We start from the raw sequence: 21,598 nt of genomic DNA, 5'->3' as shown, positions 1-21,598 counted from the left end.
TAATCAATAACACTACATTGTATAATGTTTCATTCAAATTTTAAGTTTTGGAATGTTTTGTCATATTTTGGGAGGGCACGAAGGGATGCAGCGTACAAAAGGAGGGCCACACGACAAAAAAGTTTGAGAACCACTGCCTTAGACCTCATCCACAGTTTGTTTAAAGCAGAAGTGTTCCACATCCAACGGGATGTAATGAAGAACATCTGGACTGTTAGGACAGTTTGGAAAAGAGCTGATGAACAGGATGAACAAGATAAGCATTTTTGCAGTTTTCACCCACAGTGTGTATTGTGGCACAATGATGTTAGTGTTAAATAAGAAAATGCATGTAACAATATGTTTTGTAATCAGCATATCAATACATGACAGCGTTTCATCCTCAATTATTCACACACACTGTAAAAATTTGCTGTAATTATGCAGCTGTTTGCCAGTAACTTACTGTAGAAGATAAAGACTGAAAAAGTTGTATGTTTATTTGACTTTGAACAAACTTTTGCCAGTAAATAACATAAATGTAAAATCTGCAGCAAGTTACTGGCAGCTAGTTGCCAGTAATAGCCAGTAATACTATAATTTCTAAAGAAATAGTTTATAATGCAGTGTCATTATTGTACAAAAAACAACAACATCCAAATTGTGTACTTTCACTCTAGTATGGCTGGGTTATTTTTGACCCATGTTAGGTAAATACTGGACAGAACACACCACTGGGTTAAAACTGACCCAAATGCTGAGTTGTTTTAACCCAACTGCTGGGTTATTATAACTCATGGTTGCATAACAACAACCCAACATTGGGTCATTTTTGGCCCGGCGGTGTGCTCTGTCCAATGTTTGCCCGACATGGGTCAATAATAACCCAGCAATTTTTAAAGGCTCCAGGAATGGTTTTAATAAAATCTGCATTTATGCTATAGGAAATAAAATGAAAAGGACACAGTACCTAAATCAGCAATTATATGTTATATGATGTGTAAATATGTTGAGATGGCAGAATGATAAATGACAGAAAAACATTTAAATGTAGTAAATGAGTTTCAAATATAGCAGTATAATGCACCCAGTCTACCAAAATTGAAAACATTATCAATGGTTAATTTGCTGCCATTATAAGCATAAGGATGAAACAGCAGTATGTCTGAGCAAATGTAATACAGTTTAAGGTTACTCATTTGTTGTTACTCAACATTTATGACAATTACATTAGGGGCCATGTGTTTGCAGCAACTATGGTGATGATGCACCTGAGAGCCCAAATGTTAACTGTTTATTTATGAGAAGGCAAATTTGTGACTATTAATGACAGTTTGTCTGCATCGCTTTAATTGTAATATTAAATATGAACATATTAAAAAAAGCATTCATAATATAAATATATGACTGTTTTATCATCTTAATTGTATAGTTAACTTTAAGCATGCTCTTTTGATGTGGAACCATGCAGAACAGGTAAGGATAACAAAGACTGACATATAAGTTTAAGGAGACCAATGCACAGCCTCAAGTTGTTTGTTTGTGAGACCACAATTTACACAACTTTTAAGTACTTCATCTAATACATATTAGATGTTTAAGGCTATTTTAGTGGATGCATGTAGTCCCCCTCAAGTTCCCACATTTGCCTACACTATATATACAATAAAATTCAATAAGTTTTTTGTTTTACTTTAACTTAACAAATTAAGTGAAGTAATTTTAACGTTTATAAGTTATGTCAAGTATTTTTTAAGTCAACAACTTTTGTTTTGTTCAAAGCGTGTGCTATATCGATTTTTTAATAAATATTTATTTGCTTGCTATGTTGTTGTAATTAATGTTTTGTCTTTTTATGCATAACGACTAAACTTACGTCTGTGTTCTCAGGAGTGCAGAATTTATGAATACAGTTAAACGTCCCGTTAAAACTCATACTGTTGCGCACTGAGGCTTTCACTCCATAGCAAGTGAGTCTGACTCTGCCAGAACACTGCAGGTCAATGCAGACTAACTGTTTTGAATGACCGTATCACATTTGCCACAACAGTAGCCTATAGCTACTGTGACACGTGCTGATCATGACGCACAGGCTAAGATCATACAGCTGAATATGTGCGCTTGTGAGTGTTGTGAATCAGTGAAATTCTTTAATGTTAAATGTATGAGATTTAGTTGATTATAATATTACGCTTGTTCTTAATGTATTAGTTTACTGTTACATGCAAAATAAACTTTTCTTATAACTTTTCCTATAACCAATTTTGTGCGTAAATCCAGACACTAAATTATGCAACAGTTTATGCTACAATATGGCGTTTTAGCCTACAGTAAATATGCACTGTTAATATTTTAATTATATTAATAACCCATATGGAGTGTCTGAAGCTGCATACATTTTGTAGATAAATAAATAAATGGACTTGATATAATAGTAGACTCAAAATGCGCCTTCTGAATTTCGATTTAATGCAAAAATAAACTTTGGGGTACAATAAGTAACTAATTTAATACTATAGTGCAAATCCTTAAGAAATAGAAATGTTCCCGCATAATAAAGGCACAAAATACGCACTTTTGCAGTTTCAGTTTTGAAGGACTTTGTTCGCACCATTCAGGTCAACAAAATTACCAATTTATTAATTTGTCGGATACCCACGAGTAGTCCAGTAACTTGCTCTCTTTGTTGTTATTTAGTTATATGTAGAGGGCGGGACTCGAACTGAAATGAACAAGGCGCGGCCAAGAACCCCCTTCACACGTGTAGACAAAGGGACCCATCAACACAACCCAAATATGCACTCTAAAAGTTTTTCCGTGGACGCGACTTTACAACAAGACCTCGCAAAATACTCAGGTGAGTTACTCGCACGCGCTCATCCCGATTGTTTTAGGCTCAAATACATCACGTCTGTGAATTTCATCTTTAAAACTTCTCCAAGAGTTAGTGTACGTCAGCTCGCAAAGTTGAACACAAAGAGGAGCGCTCCTTTGTTCAGCGGGGCGCTTTGAAGGGCGACTCTAGATGCACAATTTAAATATGAAGATGAAATATTGAGAAACTTAGAGGCAAAACAAAAAGGATCTCGTTGATAAAGCGTAAAAGTTATTTTGCACTTTTGTGTCATGTGGGACTAAGGATGACGCAGGAAGACAAAGCTGTCAAAAGTTGATTGGCGAAGGAAGTTGACGGAAAATTACGCGCGAGAAGTAATACATTTTATTTGCAACAAATTTTGTAACTAGTAAACACTACGTATTGTTGTTGTTAATATCTACGTTATAATGTATACATGCGCTCTGAAATCTCGTGATGGATATCTTCAATTATCATGGATACCTATTGATACATTACGCATACTTGTATTTTATTGTGTTCTTATAGATTAAATCGTTCACTATTAATGCTATAAACGATGGTGTGTCGCTTCTGAGCATTTCTGAGTGCAGGGTTGATGCATTTTAACCATAAAATGTTTGGATTGTGTGAAAGAGCAACAGGTACATTGAGCAGTCGCTCTTAGTCCTTTGTTACCGAACTTAGAAAGGCACGATGGAGTTTCTTTGTTCTGCAGCTGCCAAAATGAGAAAATGAAGAGCTGTTTTAAGTGATCAATTTTGACCTTTATTGCTCAAAAATACCTCATATTTACCATTAATATTTTAACGGATGGTGTTGTTTTGCAAAACTTTGCTTCAATTATCTATATAAAGAGAAACCACCTTATAACCAAAATTATTTACCTAACTTAAAGCAAATATAACTTAGTTAACATGATGAAGCGATTTAATAATATTTTCTGTAAATAATTACTAAGAATATTATTATTAACACTTAATAAAATGTTAAAATAGAGCAATGAATAAACTTTTCCTGTGTTTCAATGAAGAACTGTATAAACATGGAAAGGTTTATTAAACATTGCTTAATTAAACATTTCATAGCCTATTATGTATGTCCCATCACGTTTTTCTTGACAATACAGAAAAAATGAAAATAAACTATATAATATACTATTTTGTGACTTTTAATAATTGTACGTTTGGTCAACTTTTGACAAACTTTTTACATCATTCACAAAAACATCTTTTGCTTCAATATATATCAGACAGAGATTGCTATACAATGTATCAGTTTTAACTTTAATAATATAATGACAAATACCGAAAAAAATAATGTATGTAAATGAAAAGCTATTTAATTAAAAGCATTTTTTAGCTCAGACTAAGACAAACCTAATACTGTATGTCTCAAACTATAATAAGGCCCACTTGCAAAGTCTTTAAGCTTTAACATGACATGCTAAGTATTAAATTATTTTATTCTAAAGATTTTCATTAAAAAAAAAATCCGTTGCCCAATCCTATAAAGAGAACTCAATTTTAAATCATTTATACTGTGTTAAACTTACAATTATATTTCTCATGTTATAGGCCAAACGCATATTCAGCTTTGGGAATGTGGATAAAGGATTTCGTCTGTTGTCCTGGGACAGCCTTTTAAGGATACTTGAACACACTTATCGTTATTTCTCAGTAGTGGAGTATAACTTTTTGTCTGGGATTACTGGAATATGAGAAAAAAAGATCCTTACGAAAAGAATCTACAAATTTAAGGTAAGTAAGGCTGTTGATTACCCTATTAAAACGTAACATTTTAAGGCATTAAAAAGCAGTCCTTCATGAACGTATTTTTTTACCAATATAGCCTACATTAATAAATATTATAAAGCCTAATATTGTCTCTTAATATAGTTAATGATCGTTAATGTGTTACCACACGTTGTTACACATGTAGCCTAATCGAGACTAACTGGTTTCTAGGATAAATTCTGTGCATCAGGCATTGTCATTGGCTATGAAACTTGCTCAGCATCATTGTGCATTGTTTAAGAATGTATTTATTTATTAGCGGAAACATTTGACTCTATGGGAGTCGCAGTTGATTGACAGATAGAGATTTTACACGAGGCTGGTCAGATTTCGACGAACCCCAAGTTATTAGTAGTATAAATAAAACACACGGAGGGTTTTGATGCGGTTATAACGGGCTTGTGTAGCGGAGCAGTGTTTTTTCAGCAAGCGTGAAGCTGGACAGCGTCCCTATAGGTCTGACTGGATTGCACGAGGCGAGCCCAAACCAACCATGAAAAACATTTACAGCGGCATTACAGCTTTTCTTTCATTAAATCAAAGTTTGGGTTGAGTAATCCTATCATTTCCCCCTAACTCTTTACGGCGAGTCTAGGATAGAGTGAGCTCAGACTGCGTCGGAGTCAGCCAAGCATCTCGCCTTACGGCGTCTCTTCACCATGATGTCATTACTCTAGCGCATGATGTCATTAGCAGCCAATAATACGCGAGCGGGAATAGTACGAGCCAATGGTACGATGCGGCCCCGCCTACCGCATCCCCGCAGCGCTCGGTCACGTTTTGTCCATGTTGGAGGTCGCAGCTCTGATATGAAGTAATGAAGAGAAAAGTGACATGAAAATGTACCTTTCTCATAACATAATTCAATGTAATGTGTTTATTAAGTAAACACACGTTTGATAAAATATTATATTTAAATAAAAATATAAAGAATAGGCTGGTGTGAACAATTGAATTCAAATGCTAACAAGTATTTAGCAGAAATGCTGAATTATGCTGTACCATTGTATTTTTTATACTATAGCAGATGGTGATGATAGTGGATCAGGAAGATGTGATAGTGGCTCTTCTTTAAACCGTTGCTTCTTATTCACGCCATTCACAAACAAAGAGAGAGAGAGAGAGCAGATAAAGTCTGGTGGCACTTCTGTGGCTCGGGTTTACAGTCTAGGTGTAAAAAGATCTCCCAGCTCCTGTTTTTTTCCTCTCTCTCATTCCCAATTCACACTCTTCTGCATATCAATGTGCTTTGGAAAGCTACATATTCAGACTAGCATTACCAATTGTCCTGACAGTCTACCTTCTAAATTCCTACCGCCTGTGGTGGTCAGCCTGTGAAATATATGATGGAATATCAAGCTTAGTTTTTGGTTTCAGCGCCTGCTGTCTGTAGATAAATGAAAACGTTTGTCTGATCACTAATACGTGTACAGAAACAGCAACAGGAATACAATATTTATTTGTGACTTATCACTGGCTAACTTCACAAATTGTATTGATTATGATTATTTATCGTCTACTCTTTATGCACTTTTATGTTGTCATGAAAATATAACAATGGTTGGGGCTTTAGTTCAAAGGCTTTTCAAATATTTTATGCTTGACATATCCACTGGTGTAATGCAAATTAGTACAAACTATTCAGCACTCACGATAAAAGGGACGAATACTATTAGCATGCTATTTTTTCACTTATGCACATTAAAGGAAATGTTGAATTTTGTTCATACAAACTGATTTGTTCTCCATCTGTGTTTTTATTGTCAGAATTTAGCTGAGTTCACAAGCCTTCACCCTTCTTGGGCTGACAGATCGCATCATAGTGTGTGTGGGAAGTGTTTTGTCCACTTCAGTAATTCACCTGCCGGACCGGTTACTCATCCTTGTATGCATTTGTAATGAATCGGGAATCTCAAGGCTATTGACACACAACAGATAGCTAAGATTAGTCATTATTACTTCAGACCAGAATGAAATGTTAAGGGGAGTGCGATCTCCCAATGACCTTAGAGTGACCGTGTGAAAAAGTCACATTAGACTCGCAAAGTACAGGAATTGTCAATGCATTGCTATAGATCTGCCAGTGGCATTGAGGAGAGCAGATGACGTCATTTACAGGCCGATGCTGTCAAAGTTTGAATGTTTGTCTGATTGAATATTTGCTATTATTATTTGTTTTACACAATGTTTCATAGGAATAAATTATGAGCTTTCCATGAAGAGTACAATTATAAAGTCTTTGTAAAGTTATTTCAGAGAATTGTTTCTCCATGATGCACTTGAGCCACCGCGCATGGCCCCACCCATAACACAATTGCGAGCATCAATTTAGCTTGTAGTGGTATTTTAAAGTTGAGAGAGACAGACGGATACTTTTATGCGAGTGGGCGTGGTTTCAGCGTAGACAGAGGACACGCCCCAATCCCTCAATCTTACCTATTTTTTTCAAAGATTTTAGTAGCTTATTTTGTTAATTATGTGATTCAAATTTGGTTTGGTGGTTAATAGCAGATTTTTGTGGTGTGACAAACAGACAGATGTCAGCTTTTTCATGAGTGGGCGTGGTTTCAGCGCAGACAGCAGACACACATCCACGTTTGAGAGCAGAGAATCTTGCCTACTTTTTCAAAAATTTTATTAAACTTATTTTGTTTATTATGTGATTAAAATTTGGCTTGGTGGTTAATAGAAGATTTCTGTGGTGTGACAAACAGACAGATGGCAGCTTTTCCACGAGTGGGCGTGGTTTAAGCGCAGACAGCGGACACGCCCCCACCATTAAAAGCAGAGGATCTGCCTATTTTTTCCAAGATTTTAGTAACTTATTTTGTTTATTATATTGTTCAAATTTGCTTGGTGGTTAATAGCAGTTTTCTGTGGTGTGACAAACAGACAGAGGGCAGCTTTTCCACGAGTGGGCGTGGTTTCAGCGCAGACAGCGGACACGCCCCCACCATTTGAAAGCAGAGAATCTTGCCTATTTATTCAAAGATTTTAGTAACTTATTTTGTTTATTATGTGGTTCAAATTTGGTTGTGTGGTTAAAAGCAAATTTCTGTGGTGTGACAAACAGACAGACGGCAGCTTTTCTGTGAGTGGGCGTGGTTTCAGCGCAGACTTCGGACACGCCCCCACGTTTAAGAGCAGCGAATCTTGCCTATTTATTCAAAGATTTTAGTAACTTATTTTGTTTATTATGTGGTTCAAATTTGGTTGTGTGGTTAATAGAAGATTTCTGTAGTGTGACAAACAGACAGATGGCAGCTTTTCCACAAGTGGGCGTGGTTTTAGCGCAGACAGCGGACACGCCGCCACCGTTTAAGAGCAGCGAATCTTGCCTATTTTTTTTCCCAAAGATTTTAGTAGCTTATTTTGTTAATTATGTGATTCAAATTTGGCTGTGTGGTTAAAAGCAAATTTCTGTGGTGTGACAAACAGACAGACGGCAGCTTTTCCGTGAGTGGGCGTGGTTTCAGCGCAGACTTCGGACACGCCCCCACGTTTAAAAGCAGCGAATCTTGCCTATTTATTCAAAGATTTTAGTAACTTATTTTGTTTATTATGTGGTTCAAATTTGGCTTGGTGGTTAATAGCAGTTTTCTGTGGTGTGACAAACAGACAGACGGCAGCTTTTCCACGAGTGGGCGTGGTTTTAGCGCAGACAGCGAGCGGACACGCCCCCACATTTTAAAGCCGAGGATCAGACTATATTTTCCAAGTTTTTAGTAACTTATTTTGTTTTTTATATTGTTAAAATTTGGTTGGTGGTTAATAGCAGTTTTCTGTGGTGTGACAAACAGACAGACGGCAGCATTACCACGCGTGGGCTTGGTTTGCGCTCAGCCAGCGGACACGCCCCCACCGTTTGAGAGCAGAGAATCTTGCCTATTTTTTAAAGATTTTAGTAACTTATTTTGTTTATTATGTTATTCAAATTTGATCAGACAGCGGACACACCCCCACGTTTAAGAGTAAATTCACTCTTCAAAGAATGCCTTTTTAATGTAGTCTGAATCTATAATTGAATTACTCGAGGGATTTCAATACACAATTATTTATTCTGTGTAATCAAACTTTAGAAAAATATAAAACCTTCATTTTTAGGTTTATTTATTTTAAATAGAAAAGGAGAAATACCCTGAAAAAATAAAAAAAACACTCTGGGTACTTTGTGTCACTGTCACAACTGCCCAAGTAACGTTTTAGCCTAAAAAAATCTGTAAAATCAAAAACACATCCAAAGACATAGAAAATCAGTCTGATAGAATGGCAAAAAAAACTCAGAGAAGTCTTAACCCCAAATGTATTTTGCTAGACTTCTTTCATCGATACCCAAGAATTGTTCCCACATTTCACCCCTGTAGCTATGGGCAACTAAGGTTGCTAAGGTAGGATCAGTCAGTAACATCTTTTTAAGGTGGAACTTAGCAGCAAAGAATCAATTGCACGGATCTGTGGTCTTTATTCTTTCTTTCTTTCTTTCTTTCTTTCTTTCATTCTTTCTTTCTTTCTTTCTTTCTTTCTCATTACTGTTCATATTTACTATATAAAGTCCAATCATCCACAACATTGCACTTTGCTTAGGTCGGCAAATCCCCAGGAATGACTCGGGTGCTGTGGTATGTCAGTCGGTAAAGCAGCCCTCTGTCAGCTGTTAGACTAACATCACTCATCTGGGAAGTTCAAGTTCTCTTCTTAGCTGTGCTGGTTTGCTGTGGATACTTTTGAACACTGCTGTGTTGTAACAGCTGTGTAAGGAATCTGCTCAGGGTGTGTGTACATTGGCATGGCATAGCTGTGCTGTTCAGGGTAGATGTGGCAAATGCAAGAATTAGGAAACTGTATCTGTTATGGCCTTCCTAGTTTCTCCTCTATCTTCTACTAAATCAAACTCCACCCGTCATATTGATTTAACACCCACCTGTAATTTAAACTTCACCGAGAGCTATTAGACTACTGTGTTGATTAAAAAAAGCATAATACGGCAGTCACACGTGTGCATTAATTACAATGTACAAGCATTTTTATTCATGAATACATGAATATATGAATACATAAGCTGAGGCTGAAATGGGCTCCTAACGAACTACAGAAAATATGTGTGTTATTATAATAAGGCAAACTCATTTGTTTGTGTATTTAAGTAAACTTTTCTTAAAATTAAAATGCAATAAGATGCACCAAACCAGTAAGATGTGTAGCAAATAAGTGATGAGCAATTTTGTAATTTGTAGTTTGATATATTGGTACAGTCAAATCGGTTTTAAGCTGCTTTATTTTTAAAAGTGTGCCTTAAACAAACAAAGAAAATGACTGCCTGTTCATCTGGATTTTTCACAATTTGAGATCACATTTGAGACTCTTGACTTTTAAAGTAGATATCTGAATCATAGTTGTAAAGACCATATTTAAGAATTTATTACAATCTTTATACATATAGTATCTATCTGTCTGTCCCATTCTGCTGTTACACACACCCGTAGACAGAGCCCTGAGAGAGAACTGCAATGCAGGAACCGCATGGACAGTAAAACTCAATTCCCCATGCATAGGTTTTTAAAGTCCAAACGCTCTCATCACATGCACAATTAACTCAGCGCATGAGCTCTCTGTAAAGCCGCTGTCATAACCGTCGTTTCAGCCCGCGGCCATCGCCGGGTCAGAGGTTACTGGGACGTCAGAGCATTAAACACATGTGTTACTCTTTTCCAGTCTGTCCGTTTGACAAATTAAGGTCATTTCTGTCATAGATGCCTTTAAGCGGTGTGATGTTTATGATGTTTGTCAGTACTGTCACATCACTTTGCCCTGCCAGGTGTGTCCATAACTTAAAAGTTAAGATATTAAAAAGCGCTGATGTCAGCCTTTGGCTTTTTGTTATGTGAGGCTGCCAAGCAGGTTAAACCAAGTAGATCTTTTTGCGGTTATCCAGGTCATTTGGAATTTTTAGGAGAGGGCCAGATTGTAAGATTAAGCCCAGTATTAGCTCATCAAAGCAGGATTCACTAATATTGCATTCACATCCGCGGTAGAGGTGTCAAGCGCGAGTGATTTCAATGTGAAGACTCATTGACGTGCGTCTGGAGGTCTCACGGCGTGAATGAGGCGTGTAGCGCGGCGCGGTAGATGCGATTCCACCTCATTCGCGCATCTAGTTCACGCGAATGGCGCGCATTGAGCGTTGCCGCAGCAAATGCGCAAGTTGAAAATTTTTAACTTTGACGAAAAAACGCAATGCATTAACCAATCAGGAGCTTGCTCTAGTAGTGGTGTGATTACAGGAAGCGAGCGGAGTCGCAGAAGCCCCTTCCATGACACGAATTTCCGCTTGAATGTCTCAATGACTAGAATTTCACGCGCGGCTTTCACACGCGAATGAAGTGAGTAAACTCAAACTGTTCAAGCGACAAACTAGGCCTGGTAGATGCGATTTTGATGACTCAAACGCAGCTGGTGTGAACCCACGGTAAGGAACCTGAAGTTTAGCATGGAAAGAATTAAATGCATAAGGTCCATAATGGCCCACTGTAAAAAAAGGAAGTTACCTAGTTGCCTTAAAATTTTGATTTAAACAAACTTAAAAATATAAGTTAACTCAAAAAAGTTGTGTCAACTAACATTTTTAAGTCGGATAAACTCAAAACATTTTAGGCAACCAGATAACTTACTTTTTAAGTTGAACCAACTTTTTTTATTACATTAGGCCTTTATGGACTTTAAGCATTTAATTATGTCAATGCTAAACTTCAGGACTCCTGTTTGGTGAGCTAATACTGGGCTAAATCTTACGATCTGGCCCAACTAACTTTTTAAGTTGAACCAACAAATCCTTAACATTTATTGCCTGCCAGACTAATGTAGGCTACTAAACTAAAGGTTTAGATTATCATTGGATTTGGTCTTTTTTGAGAGGTTATGGGTCATGCTTGACACCTTCGATCAAGATCTTCAGCTGGTGCTTAGATGCCACAAAGTCTGCAGGTTTGTCATTAGGCTAAATGAGCCATGGACTTCACACCCCAAGCCAGGCCAACACAATGTGTTAACATACTTGACACTGTGCCAGAGACAATCTGTCGAGCACAAATGTAGTGTCATTTATTTACAGAATTGGGTGTATTTTAAACAAAGCGCAAATCTTCATTTTCCAGCTAGAAAATAGACACTTTTTCACAATTGAAAATTTTAGATGATAAAATGATTATAATTAACGTTCTTGCTTTTAGATTTCTTGCATGACTGCAGAGCAGATCTGTGGATCTTTTCATATGATGCTCAGGGAGTCTATAAAAGCTTGTTAGGGATGCACGATATATCGGCCGGCATATCGTTATCGGCCGATAACTGCTTATTTTTAATATTATCGCAAAATGCGATAGCAAAATTAGGCCGATAAATGAAAGCCGATAAATTATGGATTATTTTGGTTTGTTGAACCACTTCACTTGCTCATTGCTGGCCATGTGGAGTTTTGATTGGTGCTTTCTGTGACATAGCACGAAGATGACACGTGTTGCGGGCTTAAGAAGAGTATGCTAGTCTAGCGCAAAGACAAGATGTCCATGGTCTGCGAGTTTTTCATTGTGAAAATAATATGAATATTTATCGGCCTATAGATATCGGTTATCGCCCCCCAAATATAAAGAGTTATCGGTATCGGCCAAAATTTCCATATCGGTACATCCCTAAAGCTTGTGCATTCATCTACTGATATGGCAAACAATACCTTGATTAAATGTAAAGATCAGTTAATTAAAGTGTATTAAGATAAACTAGGACGGAAAAAATTTGAAGTGCTGAATAAACCGTTGTTTGAAATAAAACATAATTCTAGCATAAAATAAGCTTAAAATTTGTAAAATCACTTTTTACTAAACACAAAAACTAAACAAATCTTTTACACCCTCCAAATACTCCCCCGCTCCGAAAGCCGGAAAGTGTTATGGATCTGTGATCGCCGGCTATGAATGTGCGCCTGTAAGAAATGATCCCATTACTAGAATGATCCGAGCCCCATGTTGTTCCGAATTCCCCCTTTCCCGGTCTCAGTGGGACCCCGCTTCCCCCTGCGCTTTCCACAGCCTGGCACTGGAGCCGACGCGAGTGCAGCTAATGTATGTGCATCGTGCCTGGAGGGTTAATCCAGCGCCGCGTCTGCTTCTCTGTAAAAACAGTCAATGATGCATCACACAACAAAACCAATGAGCTGCTCCTCCAGCACTGGAAGGAGGGGACGGCACGCGCGGCAAGAGCAGCCGCCGTCGACAATGGCACAATAATTAAATGCGATAAATTATAGATGGTGAAGGAGTGGCATTGAGTGACAGGTGCAATGAGAGCCATTGTGTGACTCGACAGGGAAGGGGAGGTGAGCCAAGAACGTCGTGGGCTTACGACATTTTTAACCGTTTCAGGTGACCCCGAGGATGAGCATGAGGCAGAGGTGGATGTCGGGAGGCTGATAGGATATTGGCATTAACAGGTTAGGCAAGCGGGAGGGGGTTCTCATTATGAGGATGAAGCACTTTGGGAGGGTAGTGATTACACCTGACATTTTTACAGCCCTGAAGAGGGCAGGGAGTCACGGGAGGGTGGTAGTTACGGTCCACTCCACCGAGGGGAAGATGGTACCCTATGGCCCTTGATGGGTTTTAACTTTCCTCTGAGAGCCTGGCCAGGCAGGCGAATGAGTGAGCCCACCCTGCCCCCGGTGGCGAATAACTGTCATGCACCAGCAATGTTGCATGGATCCTGGCATGGTTACCTCATACAATGAAAGGTCATCATTATAGTACGGGAGGAGATCCACAAGTAGACTTTTATAAAATATGACCTCATCTAAAATGATGTGATTGTGACATTTCTGAAAGTGTGTAATGCAATGCACATATTGCATAAATACATTATATATCAAAATATTTCAAATGAAAAAAAAAGAGTACATTTGTATTTTATTATCTATAAATTCCAAGACATTTATTTGTTTATTTTTTGGATTTTTTCATTATATGGCGAGACAATACTTTAATCATAGTGGTTATTCTCCCGATTTATTTTTTTATTTGGCACGCACTGAGGACCGAAATTAATGTAATCATAACAACTTCTCTTCCCACATGACTGTATATTAGCAAACATAATGAAACCGTAATGATGTGATGCCTGTGAACGCAGACTGTGAATATTAAAACTTGTACACTTAATTTTGCGAACATATGCCATGGGGCCGTCGAGACTGGCGAAGGCCGAGTGGTCGGCATGTGTCAACTAACGTTTCTTTTCCTATTTGTCACAGTTACGCAACATGAAGTAAATACACCATCAAAAAACCCAGCATGGCACGGCTTTCACTGATCATGGGTTAACGCTTTTTTCAACGTTGACATCTGTTTCGCACCCAAACCTCTCATGGTTCACAAACAACCGCACCATGTCAACTAGCTGTGTTACAACATCCTGTTGAGGCGCAGCGCATCTGACTCTTACAGATATAAACAGTTCGACACGCACACACACACGCATTTCTCACACACACGCATGCACGTAAGCACATGCACACACCTACTATCTCACCCTCGCTGTTTTCCTGCTATGCCGGGTGGCAAAATATGTGTCAGGTACAGGAATGCTGATGCGGTTTGCACCCTGCCTGGCATGCAAAGCCAGTATTGACTTCTCGCTCCCTGTACCAGCCTGCACGCGGCGGGAGCTGCTCTGCCATCACATGCTTCACCCAGACTTTGGGTGTCTGATGACAGGACTTCTGCTGTTTCTGCGCAGTATGGCGAGCGTGAATGCAAGCCCGCCTAAGCTTGCCAAATGTGCACTTTCTTGGCCTGCGGAGACATGCATCGGCACAGTCGGCGGTCTGTCTGATCAGTGGGCTCCCAGTGTGTTAAAAGCGGTCACATTTGCATGCCGATCAAGTGGCGTGCCATCCATCTAAATCTGTAGGGGATGGAGAGTACAGGCAGGTAAACACTATAAAAAATGGTGCCAAAAGTTTTCGGCTTTATAAACTTCCATGGCTTATCAACAAAGGTTCTGGGAGGAGAGTTAAAAGTAGCAGCAGGGGTCTTTAAAGTCTATCTCTGTTGAGATTTCGTATCAAGGCAGGTGTGTATCTGTTTTGCGAACGGGGGTGAGAGAGGTAATTTTAACCGTATTGAACTCAGGCCGCTGAGGTACAATCGGAAGCATCTGTTGGGAAGTAAATAGAGGAGGATGACCTTTGGAGTTGTAGTCTAGAGGAACAGGAATGCCACATTAAAGGGATAGTTCACTCAAAAACGAAAAGAGACATTTTGAAAGAATCAGTTTTTACAGTTCACTGTGACTACATCTGTCAAGCTCCAGATAAAAAACGGACAAACTGAAACAGAGAGAGTAGCATGAAATCCTCCATTTGAGTATATTTTAGGTTTTATGAAGTGTATGATAACATCATGTGAAGAACAGACCCATGTTTTAAGCTGTCATTCAATAAATCTCAAGCTACATATTTAGACATTTTTGGCAATTTTGAAACTTTGCGTAAAGGTATTGTATGAGTTCAGAAGTCATAATGTATACAAACTACGTTCATGAAACACTATCAGAAAAAAGGTACAAAAGTTGTCACTGGGACAGTAGCCTGCCTTTTAAAAAGATCCTAATATGTAACATTTTGTACATTTAAGGTACCAATATAAATCTTTTAGGTACAAAAGTGTACTTTTTGAAAAGGTACTGCCCCAGTGACAATTTTTGTACCTTCTTTTTACTGCATGTGTATTTTAAATATGCTTTTCTGTTCATTTTCTTAATGCTTTTTGAAGACTGACTGCAGTTGTAGAGGTTATTTAAATGCCTGTCCAAAGATTAAAATTCTGTCATCATTTATACCCACCCTTATGTTTTTGTAAACCTTTATGAGTTTCTTTATTCTGTTTAACACAAAAGAAGATATTTTGACTAAAGAGGCAATGAATAAGCTGTTTTTATTGTTTTATACTGTTGTGTGACATCTACTTATCAGTCCTTTCAGAAAAACTCTCAGAAAAATATTTTTTTTGTGATTGTTGCGGGCAAAAATCCTTGAAAAAATTGCGGAAACTTCCAAAAACTGCGGGAACTTGCAAAAACTGTTTTCAGCTTTTGCAGTTTTTCAATGATGTTCACGTCACATAATCACGTCACTTCATAACGTTTCCATGGCAACAGGGGACATGGCTGCACTTGTGTGAGGTAAATTAAAGCAATAAGCCCCAAGAAGGCACGACGCGAAGTGGAGTGCCTAAAACCCCCTAAGCTGTTATAAAATGCACTGTAACCCCACTGCTTCGTGGGGCTTATTGCTTTTATAAAACTGTTACTTCATATGCATAGCAGGATTTCATAAAATAAAACACAAATGAGTTGTAGTTATAATAGTACAAATATTACTCTTCCGCCAAAGTAGTTCCTCAGAATCAAGTGTGGCTGCAACAGAGCGTAGTTCCCAACCAACACAGCAAAGACACAATGAAAATATGATATAAGACTGTGGTGTTTATTTTTATAAATCAACATTCATATAATTTATACATTAACATTTATAGCGTGCAACTGTTGATCAAATATGCTTGGAAGCATGCTGAACTCTTTCCCTGTCAGCGTTTTTTATTTTTATTTTAAAGTTGCCACCCAGTTTTAGTTTAATGGCTTACAGAAAAATTATCTTCTTTAAATAAACATAAAACGAAAGAACAGACAATCCGCTTTCAAACAAACAAAAAAGTTTCATCCTACCTTCATTTATTCTCTTATCACCTCTCAAATTTTCAGCTAAAGCTGAGATAATTCCATTTTTGTGAAGAACTTTTGTAAGAAATCAGATTCAGAGTCATGATCAAAACTTACACAGTGTTTTTAGTGTTGAGTGAATGTGTCAGTGTTTTAGTCAGGTAACATTTAAGGTAGAAATTAAGGTAAAAACTCCTCAGAGAATGTTTTCTCTTTATTGACGAGATGTCTCAACAACATTTATTGACATTTATCTGGATATCGTCATTAATTGTCCAAATGTAGAAAAATAAAAATATGATTAAAGAGTGTGGTGTTTATTTTCATAAATCAGTACGCAACAACATTGGCACAGTGATACTTCTGTAATGCGGTCTGAACCGTGGGGTTACCGGGGTAATTTACCACGGCTTAGAATGCGTTTCAACCAATCAGAATGAAAAACCAGAACGGTCCGTTTTATAAGCAACATTTTTCAACTTTTTGCTGTGATTTTTGCTACGAAAATGCGGGGGTTTGGAAATCATGCAAGCCCCGCATATTTTGCGCACGGAAATCTGCAATTTATGCTGCGAAATTGCGGTGTATTTGAAAAAATGCGTCCCCCACATAAATATGCATACTTTGGCTGATTATGCGTTAAATTATGAGATTGCATAATCACGTTTTTGTGGAGGGACTGACTTATGACGTTTGCATGGTTTTTACATTCAAAAATATCAAAAGCAATAAGTAATAGGCTATTTTGTACCCTGGTTTTGAGGCCGACTCGAGAAATGCTCTGTTTTGATGGGCGGGCCGCATTGAAGACTTGGACGTAAACGGCCACTGCTATGATTGGATAGCTTTATTCCCCGTCATTACATGTGGGGAATTGTTTTGAAAGTTTTAATGTGTAAAAATAGCAGCCGAACACATATATGTTCGAGCCACAAGGTGCTAGAGATGATACACATAAATGACAGTGCGTATGGTGAAGTAGCAACAAATCTTCAAACCCAATGTGATTAAATTACCTTACACAAAACGGTCAAATGACTGGCAGCAGCGGCTGCCAAACAAAAACCGTAAAATTTAAGTAAAATTTAAGTAAAATTTCTTAATTCTAATAACGTCCAAAAACAATAATTTTACAATTTTTTTCTTTAAAATTTTTGCTGTCAAATATTAATTTTACACATTTTTTCTTTAAAAGTTTTGCAAATATTGTTATTTTACGGATTTTCCCGTATGTGACCAATAAAAGAAAAAGTGAAAGAGACATGACTGTATTTGCATTTTACCCGTCCATACTGCACAGACACAAAAACTGTGCAACTATCACTGCAACACTGAAACACGTCAGTCACTTCCTGCCAGCCGTGGGAATTGAACCACCAACCTCTGGGTTACAAAAGTTGAAATGCTAACATGATGCTAGCAATGGCAACTTTTTAAAAATGCTGATGGGGAAAGAGTCAATGGGTATTGTTATCGTTGTACCTACTGGAATTTATAAAAAGAATCTTCTTTTGTGTTCAACAGAATAAAGAAACTCATACAGGTTTTGGACAACATGAGGGTGGGTAAATAATTACACAATTTTCATTTTTGGGTGAACTATCCCTTTAATATGTACTTTCACGTGTACTGTCTCTTTAAGAAATTTGATTCCGTGCCATTGCGAAAAAGCATTTTAATGTTTAAACAAGCTGAAGTGATTGTTGTTTAATTTGAACAATTTTATGGTCCTAATGATCATCTCATGCCAACACTGTTTTATTGATTGAAGTGATTACAAAACTTAAAAAAAAATAATAATAATATTGCTGACTTAATAACAATAGTATAGCATCGTCTGTCTCTATTAAAACCACTATGGGTTGCATTTGCATGCTTTAAGTTTCCACAGACAGCAGAATCAGCTGTTACTTTTAGCAGCCAATGCACAGTTACTCCGTGGCCCTTGTTTGCATTCGTAGAGAATGGTCTTCCTTTCACTCATTAACCTTTCCTAATACCCTGCATGTATTAATAATGATCTGAGGAAAAGGTCATCGCATCCCAGCATGCCTTGCAGCACCAGCTCACCCGCTCCCAGCAATTTACTTCCACAGCGTGGGCCACTGCCGTGGACCGCTTGTTACGGGCATGGTGTGCAATCTCTCCCAGCGGTGCCATGTGGAAGCAATTCCGGCTTTGGCCTGAAGAGAAAAGACTGTGATTGAGAACGGTGTTTGGTTGCAATGCTAACAAGCTGAGGTTGTATGTAAATACTTCTGATTTGTTGTCCAATGCAAACTGACAGCGAAACTCTGGGGTTCGCCTCAGGTAGACTTTTATAACCTTGGCATTTTAGTCGCAGGGAAGGCCAGGAAATGCAATCAGGCTAACATAAACCAAAGCGTACATTTTATTGTTTATGTAACAATATTCATGAGCTAACTCATATCCCATGTTTAAAATGTAAAATCATGTCTCTTTATATATATATATTTATCAATATATATGTGGCAAATCATACAGGTTTGGTCATTTAATGACTTTATAAATGATATCATGTGACATTCTCAAATGTCCAAATAAATAAATACATGTTTTAAAGAGGTCAATGCCTTTATTGGCTCTTATTAAAGAAATAGTTCACCCAAAAATTAAATTCTGTCATTATTTTTTATCCTCATGTTGTTGTAAATGTATGAGTTTATTTTTTTCTGATGAACACAAAGGAATATATTTTGATAAATGATGATAAGCACACAGCTGATTGTAACCATTGACTTCCATTTATCAACATATTTTCATTTTAAGGATACATCCATTATCGTGTGATGACAATTATCATTCATTTGTGTTTCGCACATCTGGAATAACAGGCTTACTGTTACCTCTCAGCAAGTTTTTAACGGACTCAGTAAATGTTATCGCTGCGTGTCAGAAGTTCACAACCAAGTGGTTTAACCAGTATGACAGGAAACTCCTGTAATGGTTTCCTCTGCTAAAATATAGATTTGAGTCTGTCAACAGTCTTAACTGTTAGCACACACGACTGTTTTAACTCTCAGATTGACGCCCAGAAAGTAAAACAAAATGCGCACGTGTATCGATTTATATTTGCAGAACTGGAATGCTGTTTATATCACATGATATAATCGATTTCTCTCGCAAGGCTTATGGAAAATGATCGCTCTCGCTCAGTGTAGCTGCCTCAATTAATTTGTTTGTGCAATCTCGACTCATAACGCAAGATAAACAGCGCAAGGTGAGCAATCAAATTAAGTCAAGCAATTTAAACAAATAAGACGACGTTCATATTGCCTAATAAACCATTTGTGTAAGCCAACCTCGTGAAGCTTCAGTAAGTGCTCTGAAAAACGTGCAACATAATGTTGTTTACACTCGCTTGTGTTGTACGTACGTCAATCTTTCTCTTTTGTGTAATATATTTACAATTTACATTTTCATCATCTCATGAAACAGGTAATGTTATGGGTCGAGAACGTAACGCACCTGCACTCTTGTCTGAACAAGTTTGTGTTATCTAGTTTTGCACTTTAACAGACTTTTTATCCAAAGTGACGTGAAGTACATTAATTGCAGGGACAGTCTCCCCGGAGCAGAGCACAGTTGTTCAGCTCAAGGGCGAGCTGGTGATAAAGAAAGATTGTGATCTAAATAACTCTCCAGGTCCTTTTCCATCCCAGCCCGGGATTAAAACTGCAACGTGGGCGTAAAATGACAGACGCTATTCTAATCTAACACTAAATTTATGAATATTTACTTTTTTAAAGGGATCAAACCAAAAATGAAAATTCTGTTATCATTTATTCACCCTAAACCTGTACGAGTTTCTTTTTAATAAATGATGATAAGCACACAGTTGATGGTAGCCACTGACTGACATAGTATTTGTTTATCCTACTATGGAAGCCAATAAGTACCATCAACTGTGTGTTTACCATCATTTATCAAAATATCTTCTTTTATGTTCAATAGAAGAAAAACATTAATTCAGGTTTAAAACAACATGAGGGTGAATTTCATTTTTGGGTGAACTATCCCTTTAAACCCTAGGTTCTGTGCTACTACCATGGTGCTTTGGTTTTTATGGACATTATTGCAAGATGGTACCTTGCTCCTTAGTGATGTACATTGCTATGGTATTCTTAAAAATACCTCAGAGTACCGTGTGAACGCTATAATTTAGTATTAAATTACATTGCTGTACCACGGTGCAATCGTAGTACGTGTTTGTAAGGTTAGACAGGTCATTGCGTGGTTGTATATCTACTGCCTGCAGTTTTTTGGAACATGAGAAGCTTACATGACGTTGACGTCAGACAGTAAATTTATCTTGCCATATTCTGTTTCATCTGTCTTTGTACGTTAAAGAAAAAATCCACTTTCATAAAAAATACAGAGAATTTTATCACCCCCATGTCATCCAAGATGTTTATGTTTTTCTTTGTTCAGTCGAGAAGAAAGTTTGAAGTTTTTGAAGGAAAATATTTCAGGATTTTTCTCCATATAGTGGACTTTAGTGGACCTCAACAGTTTACAGTTTCAATGCAGTTTCAAAGGGTTCTAAATGATCCCAAATAAGGCACAAGGGTCTTATCTAGCAAAACGATCGTCATTTTAATAAAAAAAGTACTTTAAATACGACACTTCTCGTCTTGCAGTACAGTAGCTGTGTTGTGTCATGCGAACTTACGTATTACGTCTTCTCGTCCAAAGGTCTCACATTACATATGTAAAATGCACACTTGTGGACCATTTAAAAAGATAAATTGACAGAAGGGTATTAATTAGTATCATTCGACATACAACAACGTCAGAACGGTCTTCTTTCTCCACACTTTTATACATTGGAGTGGTAGTTTCGCATATGGCGTGTCACATGGCTAGTGCAAGACGAGAGGTTGTGGTTTAAAATGACTTTTTTTTTTGCGAAAATGATGATTGTTTTGCTAGATAAGACCCGTATACCTCGGTTGGGAAAGTTTAGAGCCCTTTGAAGTTGCATTGAGACTGCAATTTTAAACTGCTTTGAATCTGTATACTGTTAACTCTTTCGCCGCCAGCGTTTTTAAAAAAGTTGCCAGCCAGCGCCAGCGTTTTTTATAATTTTCACAAAAGTTTAATGCCTTCCAGAAAATGTTCTTCTTTAAATATATAAACATACAATATACCAAATAAAAAAAACAGACCCTCTGCTTTCAAA

At 37.6% G+C, this 21,598-nt stretch overlaps 1 long non-coding RNA gene across 1 annotated transcript in view; it reads left to right on the top strand.

Annotated features, from left to right (window-relative positions):
* The first annotated feature begins 2,408 nt into the window (after window positions 1-2,408).
* The window catches only part of LOC129448480 (uncharacterized), a 122,622-nt gene continuing 103,432 nt past the window's right edge, over window positions 2,409-21,598 (top strand). Inside the window, exons 1-2 of the long non-coding RNA XR_008645752.2 lie at window positions 2,409-2,836; window positions 4,414-4,596. This is a non-coding gene — a long non-coding RNA (uncharacterized lncRNA). The remainder of the gene's footprint in view (window positions 2,837-4,413; window positions 4,597-21,598) is intronic.

The sequence above is a fragment of the Misgurnus anguillicaudatus genome, chromosome 10, assembly GCF_027580225.2.
Source record: "Misgurnus anguillicaudatus chromosome 10, ASM2758022v2, whole genome shotgun sequence".
Classification (NCBI taxonomy): Eukaryota; Metazoa; Chordata; class Actinopteri; order Cypriniformes; family Cobitidae; genus Misgurnus; species Misgurnus anguillicaudatus.
The sequence above is the reverse complement of the archived record's forward strand: the minus strand, read 5'-3'. Positions and strand labels throughout refer to the sequence as shown.